Consider the following 13869-nt stretch of genomic DNA (forward strand, 5'->3'; position numbering starts at 1 on the left):
GGACGATGTGCAGCTGTCATCACAGAAGCTGCTAGTCTTGGGGTGCCGTGACTTAGCTTTCTCTTCAGCCCTCACTATGGAGCAGACACCCTGTTAGTCCTCATTTAATCTTCATAGCAACCCATGTGATATCGTTCCGCCCCCAGGACACGTGAGAACACTAGGGAAACCGTAGGGAGCCCCACTGATTTACTTCTCATTGGGCCTGAAAAGTAACAAAAATAATCTCTGTGGCAGAGGAGAAAGGAGAGAAGTAAAGATTAATAGGCCCAAAAGACAGCAACGTTAGCCGCCTGTCACTGTGTGACTAACTTGCACCCCACAGTCTAACTTGAAGTAGAAATCACTTATTGTGTCAGTTTCTGAAGTCAGGAAGGTGGGAGTAGCTTACTGGATGAAGGCTTCTTGGGAGGCTGCGCTTGGCTTAGGTCATGTGGGAGCTAGGTGAGAGCAGGCACAGGACCTGCTTCTGTGAGAGGTTCCCGTACACAGCTGGTGGCAGAAAGTCTCCATTCCTTGTGTTCTGTTAGGGAGCACCAAAGCCTTGGGCATGGGCCACGGGCTGCAAAATGGCAGCTGGGTTGCTTGACAGGAGTCATGGAACAGCAAGGAGGAAGCCACAAATCTTCCTGTAGCCAACGCTAACGCATTTTCATTTCCAGAACATTCTACTGTTAAAATTGATTCTCCAGTGTGGCTCTCACTCAGTGGAAGGAGAATTAATTTCTACATTTCCAGAGAAGATTGTGTAAGAATTTACAGCTGGGCAGTGGTTAATCCCAGAACTCAGGAGACAGAAGCAGGCAAATCCTTATGAGTTGCTGTGGTCATGATGTCCCTTCACAGCAGTAAAACCCAAACTTAAACGCTAATATACATTTCTGGAATTGATAAAAATCAGAAATTTTTTTACTGAAGATATGGCTAAAAGTTACATTCAGCTCTCAGGTACTCATCTGACCTTTATTCTGTACTCGGAAAATGCCAGATTGCCTTATAACATCCAATAGGAAGAATATTTTGGGAAACCCAAGGCCATTCTGGTATCTAACTGGGATTCCTCCCAGGGAGACTGACCTCTACTTCAATCTAGCTGCCCATAAACTTGCCCAAAGTTGCACAGACAGAATCCTCATGCCTTTCAACTTCTCAGTTCTTAGAAGAAACAGACGTAGGGAATATGATTGGTGTCGATTTTCTCAATCTGCTCATAAGGACATTACCTACCCAAGTGCCTTCCAGAAGGTTCCATTGGGAAATAGCTAATAGACAACACTGACACAAAAGTCTTGTCCTCTAAAGTGCTAGTGTGTTGAATCTCAGACTTGTGATGTGTTTTCTTCCTTTACTCTGGATGCAAAGAAACTCTGTTTTAGACTGTCTTTTGTGGTTAAACTATTGTTTTCCTTTTATATAATCCAAATTTTGCAATATCATGATATTTATTTCTGAAAGTCCTGTACTTACAGTCATGGAACTTCCATTTTCAGCAAAAAGCAACTGGAAACAGAAACCATTGTTTTAATAGTTATCATAAGGTAAAAATTGGCAAAACTTTTTTTGTGTATATTTAGTGTCCCAGGGATGAATTTTTATTTTTTGTTTAGGCAAAAGAAGTGTAATTTGGGAGTGATTGACAATTTTAAGTTCTTTTTAGATCTAGACATTTGAGACTCTGTGGAGAACAAGAAGATTTATGTTATTAATGGGAAATTTAGCTATTGCTAATGTAAGCCTAGTTCCAATCCATGGTTTTTGTTTAAGGGAAAAAAACTGTGAAACCACGCAAGTCTTCATGTTGTGGGTCAAGATTATAAGTGCTTTGTTTATTACTGTAGCTAAACTGTGTGCTGTCATCTTCTTGAAGATATGGAGCTATGCTTCTTTTTGAAGTGGATTTAGCCTAGGTAGAGCCAACACATGGTATTATTTAGGTTGGAAGAAAAAGTGATTTTTGAGTAATGTATTCTAAATCTTGTGAGTGTCTTGTCAGGACAATGGAGTTCAGACTGTACTTCAGGTTGGGTGAGGGACTCTCCCTGAAGGAAACGAAAGTTTTCATGGTAGATAGGCAGACAGACAGAGGGAAATCCACCAATCTCACACGCTGAGGACAGAGACAGGTAGGGGTCTGAAGTAAGAATCCAGGGTGTATAGAGGTAGAGAAATTCATACCAAGAGTAGATCCTGTGGGAACGGAGGCAAAGACTCGTAAATGAAAATAAGAGCCTAAAAGGATCAACATTAACCACTGCCTGCAGAAGTAACAGGTTTTATTTGTATTTCTGAGACAGTGTTGTAGTTGTTACCTAAACTTCCTGGAATTGCTGTGGTCAGGGTATACTCCTACCCCACACTCCCAAGCAGCGCTATGCCACCATGCCAAACTACATTATAATATATAATAATTTTTCTTATTTCTACACTGAAATTTTCCAACAAAGCATTAGGATTGGTATATGCTTGCTTATCATATGTGTGTGTTGTATATTTTATGTATTATGCATGCTTCATCTACCATAGTAATAATTCCGTGCTTCTCTCAGCTTCCCCACAATTAAAAAAAATAACAGAGAGAGAAGCACTATACATACCCATGCACGATAGTTTACATAAGGATGTGGATAAATCCATACATGTTGGCAGCTCACCTGTATTTTTGACCTGGCGAGCTCTGAAGCCAATGCATACCTTCTCTGTGAACCTCCTCCAGAACTTACTGTAGATCTCACTTCTTCCATTTGTTACTGACCAGCAGTTTTGATGATGGTCAGCAAACAGTGGAAGGCAAATGAAATGTCCACACTGATGGCAAGAATAAGAACTGTAGTAATGGTTTAAAGGCAATGGAGCCAGCCACGCATAAAGGTAAGCAGATGGGCCGTCGGCATTAGGCAAGACCCTGCAGATGTCATGGCCGAGTGAGCACAGGATGCTATTCTTAGGAAGGGCACCTACAAGAGACTAAGGTCAAGTGTGTGCTACATCCTGTGTGCTCTGGCTTAGTGTAGTAATTTGCAGGAACGTACCATCGTGCACACAACGGCATATATGCATGTCATCTCGTTCAGTGTTCATGACAACCCCATCATATTGCAGATTGGAGAAGACTTTTGAGACATTAGGGGAAAAGGCCTGTGAGGTCTTACAGTCAGAAAAATGATCATACACCCAGTGATTAGGCCAGACAGTGTGGCTCAGTGCTGAAGCAGTCTGTCATAATGCCTCCAGGGCACTACACTAGTGTCTTCTCATCCTTGTCTGCACTCGGTTAAATTTTATTAAGTCAGACTCTCGGCTTATTTGAGTCAAAGGAAGAAGTAGCTAAGAAAAGGAAATTCACTGAGTATATGTTTAGGACCAAGTAGAATTGAGGATGAGCCTTCTGAGAAATTGTTAATTTCTCAGCCTGGCATCCATTTCCCCTGCTCCTCAGTCCTGCCGCCACCTTTATCTATGAGCCTTGCAAAAAAGGTAGTATTTCTCAGGTTCCTCCACGTGCAAGTGTGTTCATACAGTCAATGGTTGGTCAGCAGGACTTATGTAAAATTAGCCTTTTTGTGCACAAGGAGCATGTGTGACATTATCACCCTCTGCTTCTCATTACTTAGCTCTTCATTCATGATCGTTTGAACTCTACAGCTCTAGTCAGCAAGTGTTCATGGAAGAAAGACAAAATAGCAACGCAGCTTGGTGTGGTGGCACGCTCCTATCATCTCAGTGACTTGGGGGGTTGAAGAGTGAGTTCTACGCCCGCCTGGACAATTGTGAATACCTAACTGTGCTTGTTAGCTTTTGTCACTTTAACAAACTGGAGTCAACTGGAAGAGGAGTCTCAGCTGAGGAAGTATCTCCATCAGACTGGCATCAGGGCTTGTCAGTAGGGCATTTTCTTGATTGCTGATCGGTGCAGGAGGACCCAGCCACCTGTGAGTGGTGCTGTCTCTAGGCAGGCAAGCCTGTGCTGGATAAGAAAGGTGGCTGAGCAAGCCAGGGAATCAACCTAGTAAGCAATGTTTCTCTGTCGGCTCTCCTTCTGCTCCTACCCTGAGTTCCTGCCTTGGCTTCTCTGGTGATAGGATAAAATGTGTACACTGAAATAAGTCCTTCCTTCCCCCAAAGAGCTTTTGGTCATGTTGTTAATCACAGGGAAGCAGACTAGCACACATCACTTCAGATTATGGGACAGAATAACAGTAACCTAGGACTCTGATACTATGTAGAACTAACCTTCAAAGCATACTTCCTTGGAAATGAGCTGGAAAGAAATTCTAATGTGTTCACACTATGATTGCTACTGTGTTTTATGTTGCATGCATCGTGGAATACCTAGATTATTGATTAGAGTTGTACTGTTGTGTGTGTGTGTGTTGTTTTGTTTTGTTTGTACAAAGCACCGGGTGAGGTGCTAAGGATGCAACCTAACTTGTACTGTTACCCTCAAGAAGCTGTGGGTCTTGATAAAAGGCTGTGTCTACCTGAAAAACATAGGCACTGTTTTCTAGTTCCCTCAAAGATTTTCTCATCAAGTAGCAGCTCTATTTAGAGATGATGTGTAGGCTAGCTGCGGCTTCATTCTAACTCTAGCCCAGCAAGTTGCTATCTGATAGCGTGAAGTTACATCAGTTTTCTGAAGCAGAAATCATTCAGAGGAAAGACTGCCAGGGTTAACATGAGGAACATGGAAGTATTTTCTCTGGTCATCCCAGACATTGTTGGATAAAAGGTATCCAACGAAAACTGGACTTCTTACAATAGACAAGAGGAGCATTTAAAATAGCTTAAGTAGAACATGGAAGATGACTTAAATTTTAATCATGGATTAGTGTGCACTCGTTTAATTCTGAAAACTCCATTAGAAGGAGATGTTCAGTGTTCTAGTTTCTCAGAAGAGGAGAAGATCCTGGAGTTGATAGTTATTAAAAACGGCATTCCATCCCAGGTTTATCTGTCACCAGAAGCCTACACTCAATGACTGTTCATTTCACCCTGGCTTCATCCAGGTTTCACATGCCTGAACTAATGAATCCTAAATCAGGGGAGGCCCCCCAAAACCTGGAAGAGCTTTGCCACAGACACAGCTGATGTGGCAGGATGTCTTTGTGCAGGGTAGGGAGAGGACTTTCCCTCTTCAGTTCTTTCTGGGCCTGAAAGGAGCCACAAAGAGGCATAAAGCAGCCAAGACTCCCACTCAGCAGGACACAGCCCTCCCAGCTTCAAGAAGTAAGCCCCGGAACTCTCCACGGGAAAGGGCGAGTCCTCACTAATGAAATTTCCCCTCTGGAGGCGCACCCTCCCTCTTGTGCTCCGCTGGAGTTCATCTTGGGATCACCCACCCTCAGGTTATTTTAAGGCAGTATTAATGTTTTATGACTCATTTGCTAGTTTTCTGTTAAAAAAAAGAAAAAGAATCACAGCCCAGGCATTCCACCTCCAACTCTGCAAACAGCTGATGTGTAATTCAGAAAAGTATATTTTATTGTGCAAAGGGAGGATATTCAAGAAATAGGGAATTGTTTCTGTTGGACCAGTATCGGTTCCTGATGGCTCCCTCCCTTACACCCCTGGTCCTCCCTCTCTTTCACCGCACACATGTATACACACGGCAGTTGTAGAGCTCAGTGGCAACATTTCCTGTAGAACTATAAATTTTACTCTAGAGAGGCAAAAGGTCTTTCCTGAGGAATCCAACCCCCAAAAGTTGATGTGAGATTACTTCAGATACCAGCCTGGGGATTCATTTACTTTTTCTGGAAGTCTCTGGAGACCCATCTCAGCTTCAAATGTGCACATACACATGCACACACCCATGTGTATGTATGTATACATGTAAGTATATATATAATCGATACTTATACTAATATAATATATTCCTCCTAATAACATCCAATGTGCGATAAAAGCAGTACTAATAAATAAATTGTGCTTGTTCTTAGGAAAGGTTAGCAAACACCTAATGATGAGCATAACTAAAGAAAAGAAGAGTCAAGCTGTGACACAGCTGCCCTGTAAGAGAGGGACACAGCTCTTAATATCACCCTGTGGGGCACTTAGGGGAACTCAGCTCACATCTGACCTGCCCGTTCCCTAAGCAAGACCTGAGAAGACTCCTCTCACACTAGTCAACAGATGGCAGCAATTGTTTTATCAAGCAATTGATGCAAACTGCTCTAGAATCTAAACCAAAGGGACAGTAATAACTGTATCACAAAGAAGATCATGTTGACTCATTCAGAACCAGAGATGATAAAAATCAGGCAGCTACACATATCAAAGGTTCTGAAAACAAAGTTTTTTTTATAATCAAAAAAAAGGTAGGCACGTGACATCATTCAAATATATATGTTAGAAAATTATGTGAGTATCCACAGACATATCATCTCTAATGTATTTTAATTTACTTATTTTATCTTTGAGATTATAATAAAATTACTATATTTCCTCATTACCCTTCCAAGCCTTTCCATATATTCCTTCTTTCTCTCTTTCAAATTTGTGGTCTCTTTTTTTCATTAGTTGTATATATACACGTACATATGTGTTCCGAATGCATAAGTAAAATCTGCTCCTTAGTTGCCTGTAGTTCTTCCTGTAAGGTTAAGGCCTCATGGACTTTTTCCCATTACTTTGGCGTGTTTGCTGCTGTTGTCAACCTTCCTCAGCTTATGTTTAGGTATTCATGTTGGTGAGACAGTGTGGGTGTAGCTTCTGACATTACTAGGAGACACAATCTTAGGATCAATGAAGTCACGGATCTTGGAGGAGAAGTGCCACTTTACTAAACTACCACAACCCTTAACTGTATTCTTAATATTCCATGAAACTTCTCTTTGCAATAGATGAGGACTATTACAGAAACACAATCCATAAACCTATAGAATTGTGAAGCCCAGTCCCAAGGAATACATCTATAATTCAATCACTGCACCCAACATTTGGGAGAACTTAATGATAGGGAAATTCCCAGTAACCCACAACGATGACCCCAGCTAAGACCCCCAGCAATAGTGGAGAGGGTGCCTAAACTGACCTTCTCCAACAATCAGATTAGGGATCATTTTGGAAGAAGAGATCAAAAAGGCTGTGTAAGCCATGGAAATGCTAAGTTTGCTGTGAGATTAAATATTAGATTCTTAACAGAAGCTTATTTCTTTGTGTCATATCAGAAAGGAACACTGGAATGGTTAGTGTTGTTAATTTGACAAACGTTAGAATCAGTGGGGAAGGTAGTCCCTATGAGGGACTGTCTAGATAAGGTTGACCTATTAGCATGTCTGTGGGAGATTGTCTTGATCACATTAATTGATATGAGACTTTCCCACTGTAGGAAGAACCATTCCCAGGTAGGAGATCCTGGTCTGTATATGAATAGAGAACAGAACTACATGCACGCTGTTCTCATCATTTTTCTGTTGCTGGGGGGGGGATGCCCTGATGTAAGCAATTTAAAGAAGAGTTTCTTTAGTCTGGTTGTTCCAGAGACATGGGATCAGTCTGGGGCATGAAAGGCATGACAACGGGCAGAGAAAGCATAGCAACAGGGGCAGAAATCTGGGCAAGTTCACTTTCATATACACACAGGAAGCAGAAAGAAAGAAAGAAAGAAAGAAAGAAAGAAAGAAAGAAAGAAAGAAAGAAAGAAAGAAAGAAGGGAGGGAGGGAGGGAGGGAGGGAGGGAGGGAGGGAGGGAGGGAGGGAGGGAGGGAGGGAGGGAGGGAGGGAGGGAGGGAAGAAAGTGAGAACATGAAGTAGGGTGAGTCTTCAAACACTCAAAACCCACACCCGGTGATACATTCCCTCAACAAGATACTACTGATAAAGGTTCCATACCCTCCCCAAATAGCACCAGCACCCAGTTTCAAATACATGAGCCTATGAGGGACATTTCTGATTCAAACCTCAACACATGCGCTCATTGTTCTCTGCTCTCCACTTTGGATTTGAAGTGACTGGTTGCTTCAAAATTCTGCTGTCTTGACCTTCCCACCATGATGGACTGTACCTTGAACTGTGAACCCAAATAAGTCATTTCACCCTCATGTTTCTTTTGTCAGGGTGTTTTATTACAGCAACAGAAAAGAAATTAAGACAGAATTTTTAAGTTCTTCTTTCATAAGTTCCTGGTACCCAGAACTCTGTTTTTATGTTAGTGTTGACTGATGGATTCATGTTAATTCCCCAGATCCCATATTCTATAATACAGGTTCTGTCATGATTGCCATTTAAGGAATAAGTAAACTGGGGGCAGGTGTACTAATTTTGGAGGCAGTACACACACAATCAAACCAATCTGATGCTGTCCTTTAGGTTTCTGAATCTCAGTCCTACACTTTTGGGGGCTTTGTAGCTATGTGTTTACTGGGAGCTTAGCGCCGCAGTAGAGTATTATACATGCATTGGGGAAAGAACTGAAATTTCAAATGTCTCTAGTGGGATAACAATCTACGTATACCAGTACCTGAAAGTGTCATTTTCAGGGAGTACTTTTAAAAGCCACACATCTCCCTTGTAATAACCTTATATCAAAGTGTTTCACATTTTCCTATAAACCAAAGTGATGAAATGATCAGATCCTGAATGATCATAAACAACTTGTAAAATTCTGCTGGGTGAGGCATCATAATGTTCAATAAATTGAAGTCATTATATTATTGCTCTTGTATTAGAGAGACAGCATCTCAGTGTCTTCTAGAGAAAGTGGTTTCCCAACCCTTTCCTAACGAACTGCACAATAACCTCAGGTGTATTCCTTAGTGAATGCATTTCCCCATTAAGTCATCATTTTGCGAGGGTTTTTTTCCTAAGCCATTCCTCCTACTCACTGGAGATAATTTCAGTGAAGGGAACAGATTCTCCTGATTCCAGGAATCCCTAACTTGAAGATATGGGTTTTACACAAACAACTCCAAGAAGAAATGTGTTTCAAATGTGCTTGTGTGTGTAGAAACACAATAGTGACTAAAACACAGAAAGGATGTGGAATCTAATGCAGACAGGAAGCCCAGGAAGACTCAGACAGTCTGTGGTAATGAGGTTGTCGTGGAGACCAGATTTCTGACACCAGAGTCTGCAAGAACAAAAGCGCCAAAGTGTTACCTTGAGTTCTGCAAGGTGGGGACACCAGAGAGGCCCCGTGGGGTTGGGGTGCAGTGGAAAGGGAGAGGAAGGGGAGCCGAGCTGGGAGGCACCCAGGCAAGGAGATGTGAGGCTCTGACCTCCCTTCTAGATGAGATGATAAACCACGTCAGCATTGGGCAGGGGAACGACACTTACTATCTGACACATTGTGAAGAATCTGTCTCTCATATAAAAAATTTAGTCACACTGTGTAATACTGGGTGACAGCTGCTCCACGGTTTGGGGGTGACCATGTTTCCAAATGTTGATTATTTCAATGGCTAGTTTCCCCCTCCACTGAAGTGGAGGTAAGCTAGTTGAGCCTGTGTCAAGCAGGGAAACTCATCCATAGGGCAGCATGAAAAGCAGAAGAGAACTTGAAGTTAGAATATGGGCTGTATTGCTGTGTTTGTTGTCATTTTCTGAAAGATCAGAACCAGTGGGATGAGATATGTTACACGCACACACACACACACACACACACACACACGCATGCATGCATGCACACACAAGCACACACACGCACATTACAAACACGTGTGTGTGTGTGCGTATGTATGTAGATAAGGGTCTGAAAATTCCCAGTCATTTCTCAGTCCTTGGGCCTAGGTGCCTCAGCAATTCCAATATGGTACTGTAAACATGGAAGCTCCCTGAGAACTGTTGCTTCTCAGTCAACAGTAGAAAACTGGAAATTCTTTTTCTGATATTAGCAAAGGAATAGGACCCAGCAGCAAGAGGATAGAGTAGTTTGTTGACAAGAGGGGAGCCAAGTCAGCAAAAGGCAGACTCTTTCATCCGACTGCCAAGACCCTTTCACTGGGGCTGCTACCACAGCATGCTGTTCACATTGGGGCAGAGCTTCCCACATTGGCAAAAGCAACTAATTTCTCAAGTGACATTCCCTGTTCAGGTAACTCTAATGTGTGGCAAGTTGACATTAAAAGGAAGTTTAAATCCTAGGCATGTTTCTACTGATATCATCAGGAAACAAATGGAGACTTCTGTTTTGGCAAAAGGCTGCCTAGGGTTCTTCAAAGAATCCCAGACTCTCACCTTCCTTGTGCAATCAGCAAGGAGATACAGACCTGTGGAGTAGTTCAGGGAACTGGTTATTTGATTCTCCAGAGGTGAGAGTCAGGAGGGATGAGAAACCAGGAGAGAGAGTAAACACAAATAAAATACCAAGGTGAACAAGACTTAAAAGGTCTAAGGAAATTAGCTAAGAGACAATTAGCTTTCATACCTAGTGTCAGAGAAATACTATGACAAATATCTGCTTTGTTTACCTAGAACAACCACCATGGCTGGAAAGGGAGGCTCAAATATGTTCAATTGCTGCCCTAGGACATGGGATTGATGAGTGGCAGAGCAGATACTGGAGGCCAGGCATTTTCTTCTCTTTTTCCGAAGCTTGTGCTTTTTATATGCCACTTCAAGTTGTGCTGGTGATGTTGGCACAGTGTCAGTGAGGAGATTGTCCTAAATAAATGTGAAAATAAATCTTGGGCTATTCATTACCCAAGCTTTATAAGCAAGCCATCATCCCTGTGGCAGCATTGAGCTGTGGTGGAGAAATCTCAGTACACACATAAGGAATCATCATTCTAGTTTATGGCATTCATACCTGCTGGATTGCAGGAGTGGATATGAAAGAGGAATCACACACACACACAAACACAAACACACACATACAAACACAAACACGCACACATACACACATACACACACAAATACACATACATATACATAAACACGTACACGTACATACACACACATATACACACATACACACACAAATACACATACATATACATAAATACACACGTACACGCACATACACACACATATACACACATACACACACACAAACACACACATGCATATACACATCACACACATACACACACATACACAAATACACACACATACATATACATAAACACACATGTACACACATATATACATAAACACACATGTACATGCACATACATATACACATGCACACACATAAACATACATACACGCATACACATACATACACACATACATACATGCACACAAACACACACATACATATACATACATACATATACACAAACACACATATGCATTCACACATACAAATACACACATAAATAGATACACACAGACACATACATACATACATGTACACACATTCATATACACACATACACACACATACACACACGCCTACCTTCCTCATAGCTAAAATAATAAAGAGAAACAGAATTCTCATAGGGAAAAGAGGCCTCTCAATGTGTATTCTATTTCACTTGAAATATTTATCATTAGGTTTAATAAATTCTTGCTTGAATTCCATCTGGTTCAGAATTCTAAGGAAAACCCCAATTTTACAGTGTTTTTTATGTAAATAGCTGCCTAAGTCTACCTCCATGAAAATCATAGTCACAGGAGAATACATTCTTTCACGACTTCGTTCTACAAATACTTACTGAGCATAAAGTATGTGTCATGCTCTATGGTAATTGGGAAAAGGGATCCCTAATTACAGTTGGTGTTCTTTATAATCATATAATATTACTACTGATTCTTATAACAAACAAATGGCAGAAAATGCCTCAATTAAATGATGCATAAAATCTGCTACAATTGGTATTAAAAGCTAACACTACATAATACACACAATATGCAAGTCCCTGTCTTTATTTTTTAGTAGCCTTGCATCTTGTTCTCATTCTCTTGTATCTGGATATTATTAAGTAGAGAGACTTTTCAGCACACTATGGTGCATAAATTTCCGTTGGCTAAACGTCAATCTCAATGACTATTTTTATGTGTGGTTCGTCCGTATTTGTGTGGAGTTTGCTAACATTTCTTGGTGTGTTCTAAAATTCAGACAGGCCTTGGTGTGGAGAGATGAGACTCCTATTATTGTCCAGTCTTGCCCATCTGGCTTGGCCCCTCCTGGAACTGCCATCATCCCCGGAATTAACATTTGGAGGCCCTCCAAGGGAATGTTCTCTGTGGCAAGTTCCCAAGTGAGCATCAACTCATGCTGCTGGAATTATACAGGACAGAAGAGAACATGGATTTATCTCTAACTGTTAAACCAGGGTGTGCTACCCTTCCAGAGCTCAGTGCATCAGAAACACTAATCCTGCCTGCCTGAGGAGGATTAAATGGAGCCATAGTGGCCTAGCTGCCAGACTATGGGGCTACATTAGTCAGAGACCTCCCTGGGGCAGACAGATGCAAAGGATGTTGTAACAACAAACAAACACCAACAGAACCCCTCAGAGCTGGGGGTGAGCTATAACATATTAAGATGAAACTGCAGGGTTGAATTTTAAAGCAGGAAGAAAACTATATCAATTTACATTTTGAAGATGAAGAAATAGCTACCCAGGGAATTAGGTGCTTTAACTGAGGGCATTTCGTTGCTAAAGTACAAAACCAGGTCTGGACCTCACATCTGAAATCCCAGCAGCAGCTGTTCACTGAAAGCTATTTTAGGCAACCCTCTGGTGTTGTTTTCCACAACTGCACTCTCAATCATAATTACAGATGATTTGTGTTAGCCTGGTTTATGTTACTGTAAAGAACACCTCATGTGAATCGACCTCGAAGAGTAGCTGATGTGGGCTCACTGTCTCGTGGTTTCAGCTCCTGGTTGCTTGGCCCCTGTGTCTGAGGCCTGTGTCAGCCCAGGATGCCGTGGATAGGGAATGGAATGGAAGAGGCCTGCTTACCTCATGATGGCTAGAATCAAGAGGTGGGGAGGAGAGAGAGAGAGATCAGGGGAGTACAATATCCCTTTGAAGAGGCTGCCCAGTGAGCTTACTTTCTGCATTTGTCTCTATATTTGACCATTACTACAAGTTGGTTACCAAAGACTTCAACATGCTGGACACTGGGATCATTCAATGCTTTTTTTCTCTCCTTGTTCATTTCTGTCTCTGTCTTCCATTTTAGTACTGGGGATTGAGCCTAGGATCTTACACATACTAAGCAATGCTCTACCACTAAGCTACATCCCTAACACTTTTACTATTGACACAGGGTCTCTCATTAAGTTGCTTTGGCTTCCCTTGAGTTCAGTTTGTAGCCCAGGAAGGCCTTGAACTTGCGTTCTTCCTTCCTTAATCTCATGAGCTGTTGTATCACACACTTTGGCCAGCAAACACCTGCTTGCTACCTTTCATTTCTTAAGAAATCACAAATTTGCAAAGATGCTGTACATATATGTTCTCTACTATCAAAATATCTATGACTGGGCACTTCATCAATAAAGAATAATATACTTAGATCACAATTCTAGAGGATCATGAGTATGGTTCTGGAATCTTCCAGAGTTCTGGTAATCCTCTTGCTGCGTTCAAGTCATAACAGAACAGCCTAAATGGTAAGTGACATGAATGTGTAAGGGCAGGGAAGCAGGGAACTTGCTCAGCAAAATTCATTTCTACAGAAACCGACCCAAGTCACATGAAAACAAAACTTCAGTTTTTCAAGGAAAGCACCAGTCCCTCTTAAAAGCACCAGTTACTCTCAGAACCGTTACCTTAGAAATCAAGTGTTTGCACAAAGAGAGAGCATCTCCTAGCTGCTGCATTGCCGTACAGAGAAGAGTTTTCCCTGAGTCATTTGATAGTGTGTTGTTGCACAATATCCACAGTCTCAAACACTGTGTTACACATATTGGTCAAAGTTCTCTAAAGGAATAAAACCAATAGAACACATACTATATTCACAGGGGTCACATATCAG

Source organism: Mesocricetus auratus, unplaced genomic scaffold, assembly GCF_017639785.1.
Source record: "Mesocricetus auratus isolate SY011 unplaced genomic scaffold, BCM_Maur_2.0 Super-Scaffold_100009, whole genome shotgun sequence".
Taxonomy (NCBI): Eukaryota; Metazoa; Chordata; class Mammalia; order Rodentia; family Cricetidae; genus Mesocricetus; species Mesocricetus auratus.